General features: G+C 45.4%; 1 protein-coding gene across 1 annotated transcript in view; it reads left to right on the top strand.

Annotated features, from left to right (window-relative positions):
- LOC112237188 (ankyrin repeat and sterile alpha motif domain-containing protein 1B) overlaps window positions 1-24573 on the top strand; it is a 394948-nt gene that overhangs the window by 301363 nt on the left and 69012 nt on the right.

Below are 24573 nucleotides of genomic sequence, written 5' to 3' on the forward strand. Positions count from 1 at the left end.
AGACAGAAACTAAAACAGGAAGCACCCGTGCTCAGGTCTGTTCAACGCTGGTCCGACCAATCGCATTCCACGCTTCAAGATTGCTTCGATCACGTGGACTGGATATGTTCCGCATAGCGTCGAACAACAACATTGATGAATACGCTGATTCGGTGAGCGAGTTTATTAGCAAGTGCATCGGTGATGTTGTACCCACAGTGTCTATTAAAACATTCCCCAACCAGAAACCGTGGATTGATGGCAGCATTCGCGCAAAACTGAAAGTGCAAACCACTGCTTTTAATCAGGGCAAGGTGACCGGAAACATGACCGAATACAAACAGTGTAGCTATTCCCTCCGCAAGGCAATCAAACAAGCTAAGCGTCAGTATAGAGACAAAGTAGAGTCGCAATTCAACGGCTCAGACACGAGAAGTATGTGGCAGGGTCTACAGTCAATCACGGACTACAAAAGAAAAACCCGTCGCGGACCAGGATGTCTTGCTCCCAGACAAACTTAACAACTTCTTTGCTCGCTTTGAGGACAATACATTGCCACTGACACAGCCCGCTACCAAAACCTGCGGGCTCTCCTTCATTTAAACGTGTTAACCCTCGCAAGGCTGCAGGCCCAGGCGGCATCCCCAGCCACTTCCTCAGAGCATACACAAACCAGATGGCTGGTGTGTTTACGGACATATTCAATCAACCCTTATCCCAGTCTGCTGTTCCCACATGCTTCAAGAGGGCCACCATTGAGAGACTAGTCAAGGACCATATCACCTCCGCCCTACCTGACACCCTATATCCACTCCAATTTGCTTACCGGCCCAATAGGTCCACAGACGACGCAATCTTAACCACACTGCACACTGCCCTAACCCATCTGGACAAGAGGAATACCTATGTGAGAATGCTGTTCATCGACTACAGCTCAGCATTTAACACCATAGTACCCTCCAAACTCGTCATTAAGCTCAAGACCCTGGGTCTCGACTCCGCCCTGTGCAACTGGGTACTGGACTTCCTGACGGGCCGCCCCCAAGTGGTGAGGGTAGGTAACAACATCTCCACTCGCTGATCCTCAACACTGGGGCCCCACAAGGGTGCGTTCTCTGCCCTCTCCTGTACTCCCTGTTCACCCATGACTGCATGGCCATGCACGCCTCCAACTCAATCATCAAGTTTGCAGATGACACTACAGTGGTAGGTTTGATTACCAACAATGATGAGACGGTCTACAGGGTGAGGTGAGGGCCCTCGGAGTGTGGTGTCAGGAAAATAACCTCACACTCAATATCAACAAAACAAAGGAGATGATCGTGGACTTCAGAAAACAGCAGAGGGAGCACCCCCCTATCCACATCGACGAGACAGTAGTGGTGAGGGTGGAAAGTTTTAAGTACCTTGGCGTACACATCACGGACAAACTGAAATGGTCCATCCACACAGACAGCGTGGTGAAGAAGGCGCAACCTCAGGAGGCTGAAGAAATTAGGCTTGTCACCAAAAACACTCACAAACATTTACAGATGCACAATCGAGAGCATCCTGTCGGGCTGTATCACCGCCTGGTATGGCAACTGCTCCACACACAACCGTAAGGCTCTCCAGAGGGTAGTGAGGTCTGCACAATGCATCACCAGAGGCAAACTAACCTGCCCTCAAGGACATCAACCACTCGAGCTACTGCCTGTTCACCCCGCTATCATCCAGAAGGCGAGGTCAGTACAGGTGCATCAAAGCTGGGACCGAGAGACTGAAAAACAGCTTCTATCTCAAGGCCATCAGACTGTTAAACATCCATCACTAACATTGTGTGGCTGCTGCCAACGTACTAACTCAACTCTAGCCACTTTTATAATGGAAAAATGTATGTAATAAATGTATCACTAGCCACTTTAAACAATGCCACTTAATAATGTTTACATACCCTACTTTACTAATCTCATAGGTATATACTGTACTCTACTGCATCTTGCCTAGGCCGTTCGGCCATCACTCATTCATATATTTTTATGTACATACTCTTATTAATTCCTTTACACTTGTACAGTGGGCAAAAAAGTATTTAGTCAGCCACCAATTGTACAAGTTCTCCCACTTAAAAAGATGAGAGAGGCCTGTAATTTTCATCATAGGTACACTTCAACTATGACAGACAAAATGAGGGGAAACAATCCAGAAAATCACATTGTAGGATTTTTAATTTATTTATTTGCAAATTATGGTGGAAAATAAGTATTTGGTCACCTACAAACAAGCAAGATTTCTGGCTCTCACAGACCTGTAACTTCTTCTTTAAGAGGCTCCTCGGTCCTCCACTCGTTACCTGTATTAATGGCACCTGTTTGAACTTGTTATCAGTATAAAAGACACCTGTCCACAACCTCAAACAGTCACACTCCAAACTCCACTATGGCCAAGACCAAAGAGCTGTCAAAGGACACCAGAAACAAAATTGTAGACCTGCACCAGGCTGGGAAGAATGAATCTGCAATAGGTAAGCAGCTTGGTTTGAAAAAATCAACTGTGGGAGCAATTATTAGGAAATGGAAGACATACAAGACCACTGATAATCTCCCTCGATCTGAGGGTCCATGCACAATTGGTGGATGACTATATACTTTTTGCCCCACTGTATGTGTAAGGTAGTTGTTGTGAAATTGTTAGGTTAGATTACTTGTTAGATATTACTGCATGGTCGGAACTAAAAGCACAAACATTTCGCAACACTCGCATTAACATCTGCTAACCATGTGTATGTGACAAATACAAGTCGATTTGATTTGATTCCTGTAATGACAGTTTTTGCCCTGCCCCTGTGCCTGTTTCACTGGGGCCTGCTGCTGTGATGAGACACTAACTCCCTCCCCCCCCGCGCACCGGGAGTAGAAAAATTGTTCTGGTTGTAGGCTATAACATTTCACAATCCAGTTGTGGGAGAAACACAGATTTGGAAGCAACTAATGTTGTCGCTGTTGAAAATAGAGAGAGGGTTCTCAGCTTTCTGTAGGTATACTTTTTATTTCTCAATATTGTGCTCTATAGAACTATTTTACAACCAATACATTTGTTATGGCATTGAGATACAGATAGTGTGAAATACACTGTATTTTTAGGACATTGCATTTACTGTTAGATTAATACATGGCTACAGTACAAGCAGTGGGTATTATGTTTAGAGTTAGCGATCTAGCTATGGTGTTTTCTTTGTTTCTTCTTACTCAGGTGGTGAATTAGCCCCAAATAAATTAGCCTATGATATTAGCAAACATAAATATTTAGTCAAATAAAATCTTATTGGTCACATGCGCTGAATACAACAGGTCTAGACTTTACAGTGAAATGCTTACTTACAAGCCCGTTACCAACAATGCAGAGAAAAATACAAAAGAAATATTAACAATAAATTAATCTCTATTGAACAAAATACAAATCTGGAGCCCTATTTTAACAGTAAAATTGAATAGCCAAATTGTCAACCTAAAATTCGTGAAAATCGCTGAATAAAGTTGCACATCAAACTATTTTGACTCATACGTTCCTGCATGGATACGTTAGATAAAACCACTTATTTATTGAATACCATCTCAGCCGTCTATTACACCTCTTAAGAAAGCAATGTGAATGACTTTGTAAGTGGTTAATAACTGTTTCTATTGTGTGACACTACAATTTTTTCAGTTGCGACCAAAATATGGTCTGATGCTTCCAAATGAAAAAGTTATGGTACCAGTACCACCAGGGGAAAATGTTATGGTACCAGTACCACCAGGGGAAAATGTTATGGTACCAGTACCACCAGGGGAAAATGTTATGGTACCAGTACCACCAGGGGAAAATGTTATGGTACCAGTACCACCAGGGGAAAATGTTATGGTACCAGTACCACCAGGGGAAAATGTTATGGTACCAGTACCACCAGGGGAAAATGTTATGGTACCAGTACCACCAGGGGAAAATGTTATGGTACCAGTACCACCAGGGGAAAATGTTATGGTACCAGTACCACCAGGGGAAAATGTTATGGTACCAGTACCACCAGGGGAAAATGTTATGGGTACCAGTACCACCAGGGGAAAATGTTATGACTACCAGTACCACCAGGGAAAAATGTTATGGTACCAGTACCACCAGGGGAAAATGTTATGGTACCAGTACCACCAGGGGAAAATGTTATGGTACCAGTACCACCAGGGGAAAATGTTATGGGTACCAGTACCACCAGGGGAAAATGTTATGGTACCAGTACCACCAGGGGAAAATGTTATGGTACCAGTACCACCAGGGGAAAATGTTATGGTACCAGTACCACCAGGGGAAAATGTTATGGGTACCAGTACCACCAGGGGAAAATGTTATGGTACCAGTACCACCAGGGGAAAATGTTATGGTACCAGTACCACCAGGGGAAAATGTTATGGTACCAGTACCACCAGGGGAAAATGTTATGGTACCAGTACCACCAGGGGAAAATGTTATGGTACCAGTACCACCAGGGGAAAATGTTATGGTACCAGTACCACCAGGGGAAAATGTTATGGTACCAGTACCCAGGGGAAAATGTTATGGTACCAGTACCACCAGGGGAAAATGTTATGGTACCAGGGGAAAATGTTATGGTACCAGTACCACCAGGGGAAAATGTTATGGGTACCAGTACCACCAGGGGAAAATGTTATGGTACCAGTACCACCAGGGGAAAATGTTATGGTACCAGTACCACCAGGGGAAAATGTTATGGTACCAGTACCACCAGGGGAAAATGTTATGGTACCAGTACCACCAGGGGAAAATGTTATGGTACCAGTACCACCAGGGGAAAATGTTATGGTACCAGTACCACCAGGGGAAAATGTTATGGGTACCAGTACCACCAGGGGAAAATGTTATGGTACCAGTACCACCAGGGGAAAATGTTATGGTACCAGTACCACCAGGGGAAAATGTTATGGTACCAGTACCACCAGGGGAAAATGTTATGGTACCAGTACCACCAGGGGAAAATGTTATGGTACCAGTACCACCAGGGGAAAATGTTATGGTACCAGTACCACCAGGGGAAAAGTGGTACCAGTACCACCAGGGGAAAATGTTATGGTACCAGTACCACCAGGGGAAAATGTTATGGTACCAGTACCACCAGGGGAAAATGTTATGGTACCAGTACCACCAGGGGAAAATGTTATGGTACCAGTACCACCAGGGGAAAATGTTATGGTACCAGTACCACCAGGGGAAAATGTTATGGTACCAGTACCACCAGGGGAAAATGTTATGGTACCAGTACCACCAGGGGAAAATGTTATGGTACCAGTACCACCAGGGGAAAATGTTATGGTACCAGTACCACCAGGGGAAAATGTTATGGTACCAGTACCACAGGGGAAAATGTTATGGTACCAGTACCACCAGGGGAAAATGTTATGGTACCAGTACCACCAGGGGAAAATGTTATGGTACCAGTACCACCAGGGGAAAATGTTATGGTACCAGTACCACCAGGGGAAAATGTTATGGTACCAGTACCACCAGGGGAAAATGTTATGGTACCAGTACCACCAGGGGAAAATGTTATGGTACCAGTACCACCAGGGGAAAATGTTATGGTACCAGTACCACCAGGGGAAAATGTTATGGTACCAGTACCACCAGGGGAAAATGTTATGGTACCAGTACCACCAGGGGAAAATGTTATGGTACCAGTACCACCAGGGGAAAATGTTATGGTACCAGTACCACCAGGGGAAAATGTTATGGTACCAGTACCACCAGGGGAAAATGTTATGGTACCAGTACCACCAGGGGAAAATGTTATGGTACCAGTACCACCAGGGGAAAATGTTATGGTACCAGTACCACCAGGGAAAATGTTATGGTACCAGTACCACCAGGGGAAAATGTTATGGTACCAGTACCACCAGGGGAAAATGTTATGGTACCAGTACCACCAGGGGAAAATGTTATGGTACCAGTACCACCAGGGGAAAATGTTATGGTACCAGTACCACCAGGGGAAAATGTTATGGTACCAGTACCACCAGGGGAAAATGTTATGGTACCAGTACCACCAGGGGAAAATGTTATGGTACCAGTACCACCAGGGGAAAATGTTATGGTACCAGTACCACCAGGGGAAAATGTTATGGTACCAGTACCACCAGGGGAAAATGTTATGGTACCAGTACCACCAGGGAAATTGTTATGGGTACCAGTACCACCAGGGGAAAATGTTATGGTACCAGTACCACCAGGGGAAAATGTTATGGTACCAGTACCACCAGGGGAAAATTTTATGGGTACCAGTACCACCAGGGGAAAATGTTATGACTACCAGTACCAGTACCAGTACCAGGGGAAAATGTTATGGTACCAGTACCACCAGGGGAAAATGTTATGGTACCAGTACCACCAGGGGAAAATGTTATGGTACCAGTACCACCAGGGGAAAATGTTATGGTACCAGTACCACCAGGGGAAAATGTTATGGTACCAGTACCACCAGGGGAAAATGTTATGGTACCAGTACCACCAGGGGAAAATGTTATGGTACCAGTACCACCAGGGGAAAATGTTATGGTACCAGTACCACCAGGGGAAAATGTTATGGGTACCAGTACCACCAGGGGAAAATGTTATGGTACCAGTACCACCAGGGAAAATGTTATGGGTACCAGTACCACCAGGGGAAAATGTTATGGTACCAGTACCACCAGGGGAAAATGTTATGGGTACCAGTACCACCAGGGGAAAATGTTATGGTACCAGTACCACCAGGGGAAAATGTTATGGGTACCAGTACCACCAGGGGAAAATGTTATGGTACCAGTACCACCAGGGGAAAATGTTACGGTACCAGTACCACCAGGGAAAATGTTATGGTACCAGTACCACCAGGGGAAAATGTTATGGTACCAGTACCACCAGGGAAAATGTTATGGTACCAGTACCACCAGGGGAAAATGTTATGGTACCAGTACCACCAGGGGAAAATTGTTATGGGTACCAGTACCACCAGGGGAAAATGTTATGGTACCAGTACCACCAGGGGAAAATGTTATGGTACCAGTACCACCAGGGGAAAATTTTATGGGTACCAGTACCACCAGGGGAAAATGTTATGACTACCAGTACCACCAGGGAAAATGTTATGGTACCAGTACCACCAGGGGAAAATGTTATGGTACCAGTACCACCAGGGGAAAATGTTATGGTACCAGTACCACCAGGGGAAAATGTTACGGTACCAGTACCACCAGGGGAAAATGTTATGGGTACCAGTACCACCAGGGGAAAATGTTATGGTACCAGTACCACCAGGGGAAAATGTTATGGGTACCAGTACCACCAGGAGAAAATGTTATGGTACCAGTACCACCAGGGGAAAATGTTAGTGGAGCCCTGAGAATGACTGCCAGGGTAGGGAAGATGAATCCATGAGACTACCTAAATCATCTAAATTGGAACAGCCATCTCAGTAACTGTTGCAATAAATACAACCACTAACAGATTGGATTAGTTTAGAAACATTTTATTTATTTTTGTGTAGAATAAGACTAATCAACCGATCAATATACATGCAAAAACACAGGTATTTTAACAAACACTTCTGATAATCAACCTGTAATGGAGCATGCTGGGAAATATGATAATGATGGGTGTGGTTTTAAGCAAACATGAGTTTGTAATTTTAGTCAATAAATCTTGAGCAATCTAAAATCTAGTGTTGAGCAAACTAGAAATCGCATTGCAGCTGGTTGCCTTGATATTTATAGGTTGAATCCACTTCAATGCTATTTTGAAGTCCACTCAACTCACAGAATAATGCTGATTAAGCAATTGGTTAAATGGCTTTTTTAGTGTGATATATACAGTAGTATTGGTTTGGGTGGTGTAGGATATGGTTGATTTATTTTATGCAGAGAGAGAGAGACTGCCTATATGAGTCTGAATACAGTTCATTTGGAAAGTATTCAGACCCATTGACCTTTTCCACATGTTCTTACATTACAACCTTATTCTAAAATTGATTTTTAAAAAAAATGTCTCTCTTCAATCTACACACAATATCCCATAATGACAAAGCAAAACCAGTTTTTATAAATGTTTGCAAATGTATTACAAACAAAAAACGGAAACATCATATTTCCATTAGTATTCAGACCCTTTACTCCATACTTTGTTGAAGCACCTTTGACGTCGATTACAGCCTTGAGTCTTCTTGGGTATGACGCTACAAGCTTAGCACACCTGTATTTTGAGCGTCACTGCACAGTGACCTTGTAACACAACAAACAAACAAAGTGGATGAATTTGAACTGCTTCTTCAATGAGTAAATTAAGACATTGGATGTGTCACTGAAACGAGGGCCCACAAAAATATCCTAGATGAATCTCTTTTCATATATAAACTATCAGCTGTCCAGAAATGACAGGTCCAGAGGGGGGATGAGAGGAGGGGGCGAGGCTATGTATGTGAACCACAGTATGCAGGCAAAGAGAAGAGCTGACCTAGTGAAAGAGGAATTTGAGTGTATGCGGCTTCAGCTCCCCAGCTCAGTTTCAACTCTGGTAGTGGGAGTACTCTACCATCCACCATGGGAAAATGAGAAAACACCTCAGCAGAACACTGTGGATCATGTGATCAGGATGTTCTCTCCCCAAATGGGGCTCATCCTGTGTGGAGACTTTAATCACCTGCCTTTCAAGATCCTGACAAACTCCCATCCAGACATGAAACAAGTGATCAAAGACAAGACCAGAGGGGACACCATCTTAAATCTGATCATTACAAATATGAAGAATCACTACAACACCCCCACTGTACTTGCTCCTGTCGGATCCAGTGATCACAAATGTCTGCTGTTCTCCCCAAACACAACATCAGGAGGGAGAAGCGAGGTACAGCGGTGGAAAAGGACATGTGGTAACCCAGAACAGAAAGGAGGCCTTAGCACCATGTATGGCCTGTACTAACTGGTCTGCCAAATATGGGGTGGAGAGCATCGATGCAAAGGTGGAGACGTTCAACTCCTGCATTCAAACTGCACTTGATGTACGCATGACAATAAGAAACACTGGACAAGCCCTGGATGACTGAAGGAATAAAGGCTGCCATCAGGAAAAGACAGAAGATTTTCAACAGATGGGTTGAAACTGATGAAATGGAGAAAATACAGAAACACAGTGCAAATGCTTATCGAGGAAGCAAAAACAAACTAATACAAAACTGGAATCCAGGACCTAAAGAAGAAAAACCCTAAGGAATGATGGGAATTCATTAACAAAGGACATCAGGAGGGAGAATACAGGTGGAGGGAATTGAAGACATTGATGTGGCTGATGTTTTTAATGTATTTTTTTGCTGAGGCGTGGATAAGTACCACACCTCTTGCCATCTTCCTACAAGTCAGGTTGAGCTGTGCAGCATTGGCCAGATAAAGCAAGCTCTGACCAGACTCAGCCCATGTAAAGCTTGTGGGCCTGATGGCATTCCAGCCTGACTACTAAGAGACCATGCAGAAGATCTAGCCCCTGTCATCACACACATAGTTAACATCTCCTACTGGCAGGTGACTGTTCCTGCTGTCTGGAAGACTGCCAATGTGTGTCCCCATACCTAAAGTGTCCAACCCAGGTACAATGAGTGACGGGAGGCCCATCTCTCTAACTTCATGCCCTGGAAAAATCCAGGAGTACTTCATCAAAAAAACTCCTGGCTGCAGCTCCAGACTCCAGAAAACCAACAATGGTGAGGGTGTTACTTGGTGATATGTCCAAAGCCTTTGATCCAGTAGATCAGGCAAAGCTCCTGCAACATCTGTCTGACATTGAACTGTGTCCAAGGTTACTAGCCTGGCTCCACAGCTACACCACAGGTAGAAGACAGAGGGTGTTGGTTACTAGCCTGGCTCCACAGCTACACCACCAGAAGAAGACAGAGGGTGGTGGTTACTAGCCTGGCTCCACAGCTACACCACCAGAAGAAGACAGAGGGTGGTGGTTACTAGCCTGGCTCCACAGCTACACCACAGGAAGAAGACAGAGGGTGATGGTTACTAGCCTGGCTCCACAGCTACACCACCGGTAGAAGACAGAGGGTGATGGTTACTAGCCTGGCTCCACAGCTACACCACCGGAAGAAGACAGAGGGTGATGGTTACTAGCCTGGCTCAGCAGCTACACCACCGGTAGAAGACAGAGGGTGATGGATACTAGCCTGGCTCAACAGCTACACCACAGGTAGAAGACAGAGGGTGATGGTTACTAGCCTGGCTCCACAGCTACACCACCGGTAGAAGACAGAGGGTGATGGTTACTAGCCTGGCTCAACAGCTACACACCCGGTAGAAGACAGAGGGTGATGGTTACTAGCCTGGCTCCACAGCTACACCACAGGTAGAAGACAGAGGGTGATGGTCACTAGCCTGGCTCAGCAGCTACACCACCGGTAGAAGACAGAGGGTGATGGTTACTAGCCTGGCTCAGCAGCTACACCACCGGTAGAAGACAGAGGGTGATGGTTACTAGCCTGGCTCAGCAGCTACACCACCGGTAGAAGACAGACGGTGATGGTTACTAGCCTGGCTCAACAGCTACACCACAGGTAGAAGACAGAGGGTGATGGTTACTAGCCTGGCTCCACAGCTACACCACAGGTAGAAGACAGAGGGTGATGGTTACTAGCCTGGCTCAGCAGCTACACCACAGGTAGAAGACAGAGGGTGATGGTTACTAGCCTGGCTCAGCAGCTACACCACCGGTAGAAGACAGAGGGTGATGGTTACTAGCCTGGCTCAGCAGCTACACCACCGGTAGAAGACAGACGGTGATGGTTACTAGCCTGGCTCAACAGCTACACCACCGGTAGAAGACAGAGGGTGATGGTTACTAGCCTGGCTCAACAGCTACACCACTGGTAGAAGACAGAGGGTGATGGTTACTAGCCTGGCTCCACAGCTACACCACAGGTAGAAGACAGAGGGTGATGGTTACTAGCCTGGCTCAGCAGCTACACCACCGGAAGAAGACAGAGGGTGATGGTTACTAGCCTGGCTCCACAGCTACACCACAGGTAGAAGACAGAGGGTGATGGTTACTAGCCTGGCTCAGCAGCTACACCACCGGTAGAAGACAGACGGTGATGGTTACTAGCCTGGCTCAGCAGCTACACCACCGGTAGAAGACAGAGGGTGATGGTTAATAGCCAGAGGGTGATGGTTACTGGCTCAACAGCTACACCACCGGTAGAAGACAGAGGGTGATGGTTACTAGCCTGGCTCCACAGCTACACCACAGGTAGAAGACAGAGGGTGATGGTTACTAGCCTGGCTCAGCAGTTACACCACAGGAAGAAAACAGAGGGTGATGGTTACTAACCTGGCTCAGCAGCTACACCACCGGAAGAAGACAGAGGGTGATGGTTACTAGCCTGGCTCCACAGCTACACCACAGGTGGAAGACAGAGGGTGATGGTTACTAGCCTGGCTCCACAGCTACACCACAGGAAGATGATACACCACCGGAAGAAGACAGAGGGTGATGGTTACTAGCCTGGCTCAGCAGCTACACCACAGGTAGAAGACAGAGGGTGATGGTTACTAGCCTGGCTCCACAGCTACACCACAGGTGGAAGACAGAGGGTGATGGTTACTAGCCTGGCTACACCCACAGCTACACCACCGGAAGAAGGCAGAGGGTGATGGTTACTAGCCTGGCTCAGCAGCTACACCACCGGTAGAAGACAGAGGGTGGTGGTTACTAGCCTGGCTCCACAGCTACACCACCAGAAGAAGACAGAGGGTGGTGGTTACTAGACTGGCTCCACAGCTACACCACCAGAAGAAGACAGAGGGTGATGGTTACTAGCCTGGCTCCACAGCTACACCACCAGAAGAAGACAGAGGGTGGTGGTTACTAGACTGGCTCCACAGCTACACCACAGGAAGAAGACAGAGGGTGGTGGTTACTAGCCTGGCTCCACAGCTACACCACCAGAAGAAGACAGAGGGTGGTGGTTACTAGCCTGGCTCCACAGCTACACCACCAGAAGAAGACAGAGGGTGGTGGTTACTAGCCTGGCTCCACAGCTACACCACAGGAAGAAGACAGAGGGTGGTGGTTACTAGACTGGCTCCACAGCTACACCACAGGAAGAAGACAGAGGGTGATGGTTACTAGCCTGGCTCCACAGCTACACCACAGGAAGAAGACAGAGGGTGGTGGTTACTAGCCTGGCTCCACAGCTACACCACCAGAAGAAGACAGAGGGTGGTGGTTACTAGCCTGGCTCCACAGCTACACCACACAGAGGGTGATGGGTGGAAGACAGAAGGGTGTGATGGTTACTAGCCTGGCTCCACAGCTACACCACCAGAAGAAGACAGAGGGTGGTGGTTACTAGCCTGGCTCCACAGCTACACCACCAGAAGAAGACAGAGGGTGGTGGTTACTAGCCTGGCTCCACAGCTACACCACCAGAAGAAGACAGAGGGTGGTGGTTACTAGACTGGCTCCACAGCTACACCACCAGGTAGAAGACAGAGGGTGGTGGTTACTAGCCTGGCTCCACAGCTACACCACCAGAAGAAGACAGAGGGTGGTGGTTACTAGCCTGGCTCCACAGCTACACCACCAGAAGAAGACAGAGGGTGGTGGTTACTAGCCTGGCTCCACAGCTACACCACCAGAAGAAGACAGAGGGTGTGGTTACTAGCCTGGCTCCACAGCTACACCACAGGAAGAAGACAGAGGGTGGTGGTTACTAGCCTGGCTCCACAGCTACACCACCAGAAGAAGACAGAGGGTGGTGGTTACTAGCCTGGCTCCACAGCTACACCACCAGAAGAAGACAGAGGGTGGTGGTTACTAGCCTGGCTCCACAGCTACACCACAGGTAGAAGACAGAGGGTGGTGGTTACTAGCCTGGCTCCACAGCTACACCACAGGAAGAAGACAGAGGGTGATGGTTACTAGCCTGGCTCCACAGCTACACCACCAGAAGAAGACAGAGGGTGGTGGTTACTAGCCTGGCTCCACCTGCTCCCTCCAAAAAGAGGTAACTGCACCACCATACTCCCGAGAAACAGCCACGAACTGTCATGTATAACTGCTCGTACGAACCGCCTGCAAAACACCACTCTACCCACTGCATTTCTTCAGTTTAATCTGTGAGCAAGAATAAATAAACTATAACTCAAACAGCTACAGTATTTTCAGGTCTGTTCGGTCGGGTTTAAGTCCAGGCTCTGGCTGGGCCAGTCAAGGACATTCAGAGACTTGTCTCAAAGCCACTCCTGTGTTGTCTTGGGTGTGTGCTTAGAGTCGTTGTCCTGTTGGAAGGTGAACCTTCGCCCCAGTCTGAGGTCCTGAGCGCTCTGGAGCAGGTTTTCATCAAGGATCTCTCTGTACTTTGCTCCGTTCATCTTTCCCTCAATCCAGACTAGTCTCCCAGTCCCTGTCGCTGGAAAACATCCCCACAGCATGATGCTGCCACCACTATGCATTACCGTAGGAATAGTGCCAGGTTTCCTTCAGACGTGACGCTTGGCAGTCAGTCCAAAGAGTTCAATCTTGGTTTCATCAGACCAGAGAATCTTGTTTCTCATGGTTTGAGAGTCATTTAGGTGCCTTTTGGCAAACGGGCTGTCATGTGCCTTTTACTGAGGAGTGGCTTCCGTCTGGCCACTCTACCAGAAATGCTTGATTGGTGGAGTGCTGCAGAGATGATTCTCCTTCTGGAAGGTTCTCCCATCTCCACAGACAAACTCTGGATCATTGTCAGAGTGACCATCGTGTTCTTGGTCACCTCCTTGACCACGGCCCTTCTCCCTCGATTGTTCAGTTTGTCCGGGCGGCTAGCTCTAGGAAGATTCTTAGTGGTTCCAAACTTCTTCCATTTAAGAATGATGGAGACCACTGTGTTCTTGGGAACCTTCAATGCTCAGACACATTTTGGTACCCTTCCCCAGATCTTTGCCTCGATACAATCCTGCATCGGAGCACTACGGACAATTCCTTTCGACCTCATGGCTTGGTTTTTGCTCTGACATGCATTGTCAACTGTGGGACCTTATATAGGCAGATGTGTTCCTTTCCAAATCATGTCCCATCAATTGAATTTACCACACGTGGACTCCAATCATGTTGTAGAAACATTTCAAGGATGATCAATGGAAACAGGCTGTTCTGGAGCTACATTTTGAATCTCATAGCAAAGGGTCTGAATACTTATGTAAATAAAGTATTTCAGTTTTTTATTTGTAATAAATTAGCAAGCATTTATAAAAATCAGTTTTTGCCTTGTCGTTATGGGGTGTTGTGTGTACATTGATGAGGGGAAAACATTATTTAATCCATTTTAGAATAAGGCTGTAACGTAACAAAATGTGGAACAAGTGAAGGGGTCTGAATACTTTCCGAATGCACTGTACGTGTGTGTTTGTGTGTAATAAAGGGTTTTGTGGGTGTTGGGTAGCCCTCCTCCCACCATCTCTCTCTGCTTGCAGTGACCTGCATCTGTTTCTCTGGTTGCCCTGGTAACTGCAACACCAGTGTGCTGAGCCATGCAAGGCTCTGTACAGGCAGTTTAGATCTCTTTGTAGTGTGTGTGTGCGTGTGTGCGTGCGTGTGTGCATGTGTGTGTCTGTACCATCCATCTATCCATCCATCTAAATTATAATTTTGACATAACCCCCACTGACCTGCTGCTGTAATGAAGAGTTCATGAGGATGAACCTCTGGCCATTGGTCATGAACCATCACTGAGCCCCCATTAAATCTGTCTCTCTCTCTCTGTCTCTCAGTAGTCCAGGTAGCTATTTGGTTAACTATTTAGCAGTCTTATGGCTTGGGGGTAGAAGCTGTTCAGGGTCCTGTTGGTTCCAGACTTGGTGCATCAGTACCACTTTCCTTGCGAGAGCAGAGAAAAACGTCTATGACTTGGTTGGCTGGAGTCTTTTTAGGGCCTTCCTCTGACACTGCCTGGTATAGAGGTACTGTAGCTCAATGATTTTTGATGGCAGGCAGCTCGGCCCCAGTATTGTACTGGGTCAATCACACTACCCTCTATAGCACCTTGATGGTTGGATGCCAAGCAATTTCCATACTAAGCAGTGATGCAGCCAGTGAAGATGCTCTCAATGGTGCAGCTGTAGAACTTTTTGAGGATCTGAAGGCCCATGCCAAATCTTTTCAGCCTCCTATGGGGAAAGAGGCATTGTGTTGGTGTGTGTGGACCATGTTAATTCCTTAGTGATGTGGACACCGAGGATCTTGAAGCTCTCGATCCGCTCCGCTCGATCCGCTCGATCCGCTCGATCTGATCCGCTCCACTACAGCCCCATCGTTGTGGACTGGGGCCAGCTCGGCCCTCCATTTCCTGTATTCCATGATCGGCACCACATTGCCAGGTCACTAACCTCCTCCTTATAGGCAGTCTCATCATCGTTAGGTGATCAGGCCTATGACCATCATGCCGTCAGTAAACTTGATGATGGTGTTCGAGTCAGGAACGGCCATGCAGTCGTGGGTCAACAGGGAGTACAGGAGGGGACTGAGCACGCACCCCTGAGGATCCCCCTGTTTGAGGGTCAGCATGCACATGTGTTGTTGCCTACTCTCACCACCTGGATACAGCCTGTCAGTAAGTCAAGGATCCAGTTGCAGACGGACGTTCTCAGTACCAGGGTCCTGAGCTCAGTGATGAGCTTGGAGGGCACTATGGAGCTGAATGCTGAGCTGTAATCAATTACAACATTCTCACATAGGTATTCCTTTTATCCAGGTGTTGCAAGGGCAGTGTGGTGTGCATTAAGATTTTGTCATCTGGTGTCTGGGATGAGGTTGTTGATGTGAGCCATGACCAGCCTTTCAAAGCATTTCAAGCCTACAGATGTGATTGCTAAGGGGCAATAGTAATTTAAACATGTTACCTTGGTGATCTTGGGCACAGAGACTATGGTGGTCTGCTTGAAATGTAGGTATTACAGACATGGTCAGGGAAAGGTTGAAAATGTCAGTGAAGACACTTGCCTGTTGTTCTGAGTATGCATTCCATTTGGCCACTCGGCCTTGTGAATGTTAACCGGTTTAAAGATCGAACTCACATGGAGAGCGAGATCACACTGTCCTCTGGAACAGCTGGTGCTCTCATGTATGGTTCATTGTTTCTTGCCTCGAAGCAAGCATGGAAGGCAATTAGCTCATCTAGTAGGCTTGCGTCACTGGGCAGCTCGTGGCTTGGTTTCCCTTTGTAATCCGTGATAGTTTGCAAGCCCTGCAACATCCAACGAGCGTCAGAGCCGGCGTAATAGGTTTCGATCTTAGTCCTATGTTGACGCTTTGCCTGTTTGATGGCTCATCACAATAAGAGCGTGAGCAAAATGATTAATCATATCACTTCAGTAAATTGTTTGTAAAGGCTTGATGACTTTAGATTTGAGCATGTGAAGCCTCCATTTCAGAAAATCCTCCTTTATCTCAAATGTCTGATTGGTGTTACCATCATTGGTGTTACTATTCCTACTAGTAGAACAATGTTATCATAATGGTATCAATTGTTTAAAGTCATTAAGCTACCATGTTAGTTGATTTTGAATGGGAAGATGTACCCAAAACCATACAATTTTTATTTAAAAAAAAAAAAATAAGTTCATGTTTTCCAAAACTCCTTGCCCAAATGCCACAGTATTTGAAGGATGACCCACATACCATCACCCACACATACCATCCTATCCTTGTCATTCCCTACCCATTAGTATTATACTCCTTTAGACCAGCTCGCTCCCAGTCAAAAACTGCTGAGGGTCTCTGTCGGAAGTTCAGAGAGTCTGGGAGGTTCTCTCATCCTGGCCTCGCCTTTTCCCTTTATTTTATAAATCTGTGATCTCTTCTCCTGCTCTGAAATGCCTTTAGATATAATTAATATTGAATAAAGCCGCACCAACGCTTCTGCCCAGTCTCTTTCAAGTACCGGGGGTTACTTCAAACTTCACTATTGTTAGTTTCTATTTCTCTCTCTTTCCCTGACGCTGGAACATTCCACCACACTAACTCGCTAGGAAGTATATTCATGTTCTGTTTCTCTTTGAGGTTTCAGCCCGCCGAGTGGCGAGGAAACGGTTTGAGCTTCTTCCTTCAACTAGGAAACCTCGACGCGGTACACATCGTTTCATATTCATGAGATGTTGGACGACGGGGAGATAAATCATTGATTTGGTTTCCATTAGACTGAGAAAGAAAACGCTGGAAATTGATGGTGGCCATTTAAAAAAAATAATAATAATTTTTAGCACCACTCTATTCAGGAGATGAAATTGACAGCAAACTGAAATGGGAACAACAGCAAACTGAAATGGGAACAACAGCAAACTGAAATGGGAACAACAGCAAACTGAAATGGGAACAACAGCAAACTGAAATGGGAACAACAGCAAACTGAAATGGGAACAACAGCAAACTGTAATGGGAACAACAGCAAACTGAAATGGGAACAACAGCAAACTGAAATGGGAACAGCAGCAAACTGAAATGGGAACAACAGCAAACTGAAATGGGAACAACAGCAAACTGAAATGGGAACAACAGCTATGCTATGGAGAGGCTGCTTTTCCCATTACAGTTGCATGTCAACTTCATGTGATGGAATTGACTAGAGCCTAAATGAATTTGACCCTAACTTTGCTCACTACCACTGCAGTAAAGCCTACTAGGATCAACAGGCAAACAGAGACATGTACACACACACACACATACATTACACTCATGCGCATAACAATACACACACACACACACTCCCTACTTTACTCAAGCTTTGGTTATTGTTGTTGTGACCTTGAGAACTCAGCTTCTTTCTCTGTCCACAATAGAGGGCCTGTGAGACGGCGTGGTCTGTCACCTTAACCAGCCAGTAAAGGACAGCTTTTGATCTGTTTGATGTACGGACAGGGCGAGGGGGAGGTGCCTGTTGTCATGGAGATGGGTGAAGATGACTTCTGTATTTACATTAAGGAGTCATTATGTAGGGGCTTAGATGGAGACGGATCTCTCTCCCAGGAAGACACACCACTAGAGTGCGTGTGTGCGTATGTGTGGGTGTGGGTGTGTGTGTGTGCAATAGTTAGTATGTAGTAAATAAATTAGCCCTTTCTCCTTGTGTAGTCCTCTGTATTAAGCCTTTTGCCCCATGCTACCTCTAACCCCCAACTCTGTTTATCAGAGGAGAGAGTGCATACAGAACTCTGCAAAAACATCCTCCTTCTACAACGTAAAGCACCAAATAATGCATGCAGAGCAGAATTAGGCCGATACCCGCTAATAATCAAAATCCAGAAAAGAGCCGTTAAATTCTACAACCACCTAAAAGGAAGTGATTCCCCAACTTTCCATTACAAAGCCATCACCTATAGAAAGATTAACCTAGAGAAGAGTCCCCTAAGCAAGCAAACAGACCCCACAGAGCCCCAGGACAGCAACACAATTAGACCCAAACAAACCATGAGATGACAAAAAGATAATTACTTAACACATTGGAAATCATTTTCCAAAAACAGAGCAAACTACAATACTATTTGGCCCTAAATAGAGAGTAACAGTGGCAGAATACCTGACAACTGTGACTGAACCAAAATTAAGGAAAGCTTTGACTATGTACAGACTCAGTGAGCATGGCCTTGCTATTGAGAGAGGCCGCCATAGTCAGACCTGGCTCTCAAGAGAAGACAAATTATGTGGAAACTAAGCTGCACTTCCTAACCTCCTGCCAAATGTATGACCATATTAGAGACACATACAATGCATTCATAAATTATTCAGACCCCTTGACTTTTTCCACATGTTGTTACGTTACAGCCTTATTCTAAAAAAGGATTAAATAAATAAAAAATCTTAATCAATCTACACACAATACCTCATAATGACAGTGAAAACAGGTTTTTAGATTTTTTTTGTTGCAAATTTATATATATTTTTTAAACAGAAATGAAAAAGGAACGTCCCTTTTTCATGACCCTGTCTTTCAAAGATAATTTGTATAAATCCAAATAACTTCCCAGATCTTCATTGTAAAGGGTTTAAACACTGTTTCCCATGCTTGTTCAATGAACCCTAAACAATTAATTATCATCCACCTGTGGAAAGGTTGTATGTAGGGGGTGTGTACTGGCGGCAGAGAAGTTAGGCGCAGGAGAGCAAAAACTGATTTACAATGGCGCAGTTTAATAGACAAAACCACCGTAAACAGAACAATAAATCAATGGGTAAACAAAACCCGTTACACACCAGCATAATGTGTACAAGCACTACAATAAACAATTCCAGACAAGGACATGGGGGGAACAGAGGGTTTAATACACAACATGTAATGATGGAGTTGAAACCAGGTGTGTGGGAAGACCAGACAAAACAAATGGAAAATGTAAGGTGGATCGGCGATGGCTAGAAGACCAGAGACGAGATACTGAAGGTCCCTCGCCCGACGACTCAAATCCAGTATGGAGCGAACAGAGACTGCCGGGGCCCCTCAATGTCCAGAGGGGCGGAGGAACCTCCCGCACCTCAGACTCCTGGAGCGGACCAGCAACCATCGGCCTGAGGAGAGACACATGGAACGAGGTGTTAATACGGTAATCTCCTCAGGACTTTAAATGGTCCGTAAAACCGCGGACCCAGCTTCCGACAGGGCAGGCGGAAGGGCAGGTTTAGGGTCGAGAGCCAGACCCGGTCTCCCGGTGCGAACACCGGGGCCTCATTACAGAGAAGCATGGTGGTGACAGCAGAATGCTGTGGGGATGTTTTTCAGCAGCAGGGACTGGGAGACGCAGAGGTGGCTTCGGGGACAAGTCTCTGAATGTTCTTGAGTTGCCCAGCCAGAGCCCGGACTTGATCCTGATCGAACATCTCTGGAGAGACCTGAAAATAGCTGTGCAGCGACTCTCCCTATCCAACCTGACAGAGCTTGAGAGGATCTACAGAGAAGAATGGGAGAATCTCCCCAAATACAGGTGTGCCAAGCTTGTAGTGTCATACCCAAGAAGACTCCAGGCTTTAATCGTGCTTCCACAAAGTAGAGTAAAGGGTCTGAATACTTATGTAAATGTGACATTCCCATTTTTACTTTTTTTATACATTTGCAAAAATGCCTGTTTTCACTTTGTCATTATGGGGTGTTGTGTGTAGATTGATGAGGGGGGGAACAATTGAATACATTTTAGTACAAGGCTGTAACGTAACAAAATGTGGATGAAGTGAAGGGGACTGAATACTTTCTGAATGCACTCTTATTTCACTCAGATTACACAGACCCACAAAGAATTTGAAAATAATTCAATTTTGATAAACTCCCATATCTACCACAGTGTGCCGTCACAGCAGCAGGATTTATGACCTGTTGCCACAAGAAAAGGGAAAGCAGTGAAGAACAAACACCATTGTAAATATAACCAATATTTATGTTTATTTATTTTCCCTTTCGTACTTAAACTATTTGCACATCATTATAACACTGTACATAGCCATAATGTGACATTTGAAATGTCTCTATGAGAGAGAGAGAGAGAGAGAGGTTGTGTGTGAGAGAGAGAGAGGTTGTGTGTGAGAGAGAGAGAGGTTGTGTGTGAGAGAGAGAGAGGTTGTGTGTGAGAGAGAGAATAAAGTGAGTCAAACGGAGAACGAGAGACCCATAGAGAGAGACAGACTGAGTGATTTGTACTAGCTAGTCATTGAGCGCCTGTTGGTCTCTATAATGGATTTCTGTACCATTTCAGAATATAAATGTCTTCCCTCTATTACTTTGACTGTGGCATGTAAATCCTGGGCTGCATGAATTTTAATTTCTGCCTTTTAAGGAAGCTTGACCCGAAGCATTGTGTGAAAGCACTACTATGGTCTTGATAATAGGCCTATCAACAGTTCAATTGAATTGACACAGTGAAGTAGACAAGATGTTTGCTGTTAATGAAAAGCACTTACTTGGGTAAAGTGTATTATTATTTGTTATATTAAATTAACAGATATTGCAATATTTCATGCTGTGTTGAACAAGTACATCAAAATAATCTGGGAGCATGAGCAGCAGTGTGTGGTGTTGAACAGGTATCACAGCATTGAATTGTGCAGTTTAGTGAGGGTATAGAAATGCAATGTTATAGAAAATGTATATAGAACAAACATCTTTAAAGACTTTCTCTTCCGGAAGTTATGTTTATTCTATACATGGCATTACTATACCCTTAGCCTAACAGCTTCCTTTCCTCTTCTCCTTTCCTTGTCTCATTTCCTAAATAGGACCAGATAGGTTTTCAACATATTGCTGTAATTTGTCAAGCCCTTTGCAATCAATGGTCGTGAAGGGAAGGATATGAGAAAAGAAAGCCATTTATAACCATTGAGATGCAGACAATGATGGTGTAGGTCATGGTAGAAGTTGAACCTATCCCGATCCTAACCTTAACTGTTGTGAAAATAATATCATCCCTGGTTAGGGGTTGTTACGGGAAACCTCTACCTACCCCACTATAGGGGTTGTTACGGGAAACCTCTACCTACCCCACTATAGGGGTTGTTACGGGAAACCTCTACCTACCCCACTAATGTCATCATTAGCTCAGGGGTCAAAGTTGAATATGTCATGTAACCCCAGAGCAGAGATGAAGTGATTACATAGGGTGTGTACACACAGGCAGCCCAATTCATGCAGCACAGGTTATCCTTGCCCCCCCTTCCTCCATCTGTCTTCGTCCAGTTTGAGCCTTTGATGGTGTACTCTATTTATTATGTCATCTGTAATTTATTGACGGTCTCTCCTTCCCTCTCTGCTCCCTAATTGGTCTTTTGAACAATCGGATGGGCTCTGAAATGGACTGTTCAAAGGACCAATTAGAGGCAAAAATATCCGAATTTGGCTGCCTGTCTAAACGCAGCCATAGTGTGTGTGTGTGTGAGAGAGAGGGAGGGAAAGAGAGGGAGAGAGATTCTATGAATAGAAAAGAAGGGCAGAAGGTAAAATACAAACACCCTCAGCCTCTCTATCTCCCTCTGTCAGAGACCAGCGGCGAGCGATTAGTCATGTCTTTGAAGCCCCAGCCATCCGTCTCTGCCCCGGCTCTGGGTGCCATTACTCTGGTCTTACGGTGTAGGGCGGTGACTGTAGTAGATTCTGGGTGTTCTGGGCTCTCTTAATCAGCCTGAGTGGTCTATCGAACAAGGGCACTGGAGGAGACTGTGTGTGTCTCAAATGGCCCTCTATTCCAATGTAGGACAACACTTTGGCTAGTAAATTCAATACAACTGTATTTATACCCTAAGATATTGCAACTTACGTCCTCTAATATAATACAATAGCATCACGTTACCCTAATGTACCGCCCCATACAGTACATAAAAATACAACATAAGCCCATGGCTCTTGGTCTATAGAGAGCAGCAGGTTAGAGGTTCACTTTGAGGATGACATGAAAAAGATTGCTGTGAAATCTGCTGTTCCATTCCTCCTTCATCCCTGTATTCAGTGCTTCAGATCGATAGCTATCTGTGTTATTGTTGTCGTGTCTTTGGCTATGCCGAATTAAGTGATATGACATGCTATTCTATAAAATCCTTTCTCTGTAATTAATATTACCTGATTAAGCTAATCATGTAAATGTAATTAACTAGAAAGTCGGGGCACCACGAAAGAGTGTTTATAGAGCTGTTATCTTCTGAATAAACTCTGAAAGACCTAGTAATATTTTACATCAATAGCAGTCAATATTAAACGTCACCTTATTTCAGTCTCATCTGAAAGTTGTAAATTCTTGGTTATCTTCACGAACCCTGGCTAACAAGTTGAATCAGCAATACAAATTTGGGTTTAATTATTTATTTACTAAATACCTAACTAATCATACAGAATTACATCTACACAGAATGAAAATTATGTCATACAGAAAATGTCCCTGGTGGACGGAGCCGACATGGCTGCTGGTTACACAAAGGAAAGGGGGTTGGGTTTGAGTGAAAGAGCGGGAAGACTGAGGAACAAAGGGAGAAGCCATGCTATCATAAATACAGTATCCTATGCATTCTAAATTACCGCCCATTTGGAAAAGGAAAATGCAATAAATATTTACTCTGAGCTGCGCTTCGGGAGGTTGGTCGTAGATGCTGGCTATGTTGGCCAACAGAGATCTTCCTGTCTTCGGAAGAATGTCTCTGGTAGTAAATTGGGTACATTGTAGTATCGTCGTTGTGTGTTAGACCTTTAGTCCTTTCCTAGCCCACGTTTACAGAGGCCGCTGCTAACTCAGCGGCTAGGATGTCTCACTTCTTTAGTGAATAAGAGTTCAAAGTTCATACATTCACAACCAAAGCTCACGCTAAGGTTGGCTTAATTATGTAGTTGACATGTTAGTCCTTTTTAACGTATGGACTGTCGTCCTATCGTCCTCAAGGGCTTATATAGTGGAGGGAGAGAAGGGCTTATATAGTGGAGGGAGAGAAGGGGTTATATAGTGGAGGGAGAGAAGGGCTTATATAGTGGAGGGAGAGAAGCTAAAATTACATTTAATCTTTTCACAAATAGTTTCATATTTCAAAATTTAAATTGCACAACAATTCCATGTGACTCTGATAACTAGAATGTGTAGACTTTCCCAGATACAGTTTATGTCGTCCTGTCATCAGTCATAATGTCTCAGATGACAACCAAACTGACATCATATTCATTAAGTACCAACGCATATTTTCAACTGGCTCTATTACCGAAATATGGTTCCTTTCCCCCCACCATTTGCTGTTCCCAGACTCTCTATGTTTAACAAAGGCTATTCAAGAGTCCTTCAGTTGAGTCAAGAGAGAGACATTGTCTAGCCAGGCCAAGAGGGAGGGAGATTAAGAGAGGGGATGAATGAGATGTTGAGGAGTGACAAGTTCAGTCCCCCTACCAGGTGTGATCTGTGTCTGAGATTTAGTACAGCCTGATGCTGGGGCTCCACACACAGAGAGAGAGAGACAACCCCCAGCACCTCACCTCACCTCTCTGGTTCCTCTGTTTCTCTCTATGTTTCTTCCTCTGGCTGATTCTCTCTCGCTCTCTCTTTCTGTCTTTCTCTCTCCCTCTCTCCTCTGTCCTTTATTCACACTTTCTCTGTCTGTCTGTCTGTCTGTCTGTCTGTCTGTCTGTCTGTCTGTCTGTCTGTCTGTCTGTCTGTCTGTCTGTCTGTCTGTCTGTCTGTCTGTCTGTCTGTCTGTCTGTCTGTCTGTCTGCCCTCTCTGTCTGTCTGTCTGTCTGTCTGTCTGTCTGTCTGTCTGTCTGTCTGTCTGTCTGTCTGTCTGTCTGTCTGTCTGCCCTCTCTGTCTGTCTGTCTGCCCTCTCTGTCTGTCTGCCCTGTCTGCCCTCTCTGTCTGTCTGTCTGTCTGTCTGTCTGTCTGTCTGTCTGTCTGTCTGTCTGTCTGTCTGTCTGTCTGTCTGTCTGTCTGTCTGTCTGTCTGTCTGTCTGTCTGTCTGTCTGTCTGCCCTCTCTGTCTGTCTGTCTGCCCTCTCTGTCTGTCTGTCTGTCTGTCTGTCTCTGTCCGTCCGTTATGTTTATATACAGTGTTGTAATAATATGCAAATAG

This window comes from Oncorhynchus tshawytscha, linkage group LG17, assembly GCF_018296145.1.
Source record: "Oncorhynchus tshawytscha isolate Ot180627B linkage group LG17, Otsh_v2.0, whole genome shotgun sequence".
Taxonomy (NCBI): domain Eukaryota; kingdom Metazoa; phylum Chordata; class Actinopteri; order Salmoniformes; family Salmonidae; genus Oncorhynchus; species Oncorhynchus tshawytscha.